Below are 1,154 nucleotides of genomic sequence, written 5' to 3'. Positions count from 1 at the left end.
TCCAGAAAGGAGTATGTGTTTATGAAACACATGTGAATGAAATTAAATTATATTCCAGTTTTAAATGTGCTTATGATTACAGATAGCCTGGGATTACACAAGATTTGTATTTGAAAGACAACCAGTTCGAAGGGAGCATAATTAGCTTTTTTGGGTAAAAGAATTTCTTAATATGAAATTCGAATGGTATGACAATTAGAGATTAGACTGTCCAGAAATTGAAATCTACACGCTAATACACACTATAGCTACCCATCACGTTCTTATTTAGGTCATATATTCCAAGACGTAGGCTAGAATCTGTGATTGCGAAGTACAGTAAATATCCACACCTGCGGTGACTGACTGCCACTCACACATACTCCTCAAAACATTAGATTCATCAGCGCTGGAGCCATGCCGACTCACAACCCACGCAAGGAAGATAATTCCGCAAACTGCTGCAATTGCAGGTTTTCAAACAGAGATGGCGAAAAAGAGGCAAAATTTACGGACTGCAGCTTTAAGTGTTACCAAAAATCTTACCGACCTCCAATTTTTGAACAGTAGTGTGTATAGAAAAAAAATCAGTTCAAAAAGTGAAAAATAGATAATTCCGCACACAGCTGCAATTCCAGGTTTTCAAACAGAGATGGCGACAAAGAGGCAAAATTTACGGACTGCAGCTTTAAAGTGGACATTTGGGACAGGCGGGGTCTGATGACGGAGCGCGCGCGGATTCGCCTGAGCATTTGCACAAACAATAATGAGACGGATCAGCAGGATGGCAGAAGCACGTTCCCGACCCAGTGCGCGCGGCTGAGGGTGACCCATCATCAGGAGCTATGCTGCCTTCATCAAACACCGCATCTCTGAGCCTGTGGCCCGCATACCCCTGCTGAAGCTCGAGTATGCTATCGCCTCGCTCCCGCTGCTGGAAGCTCCACACATGCGTGCAGAATGTATTTCAACAGACGGTCGAAAAAGATCCACAGCGAGGGAGGTAAGCATGACATAATCTGCTGACATGGGCGACGTATATTGGCACTGTTTACGCATGTGTTTTCTTCGGTGCTATGTTGTACCATTGGATATTCGCATGTTCATCTGTGTAAATTATTATTTGTTATATAATTCACACACACACACACACACACACACACACACACACACAC

Source organism: Sinocyclocheilus anshuiensis, unplaced genomic scaffold, assembly GCF_001515605.1.
Source record: "Sinocyclocheilus anshuiensis isolate Anshui unplaced genomic scaffold, SAMN03320099.WGS_v1.1 scaffold1626, whole genome shotgun sequence".
Classification (NCBI taxonomy): Eukaryota; Metazoa; Chordata; class Actinopteri; order Cypriniformes; family Cyprinidae; genus Sinocyclocheilus; species Sinocyclocheilus anshuiensis.
Note: the sequence above shows the minus strand (reverse complement) of the source record.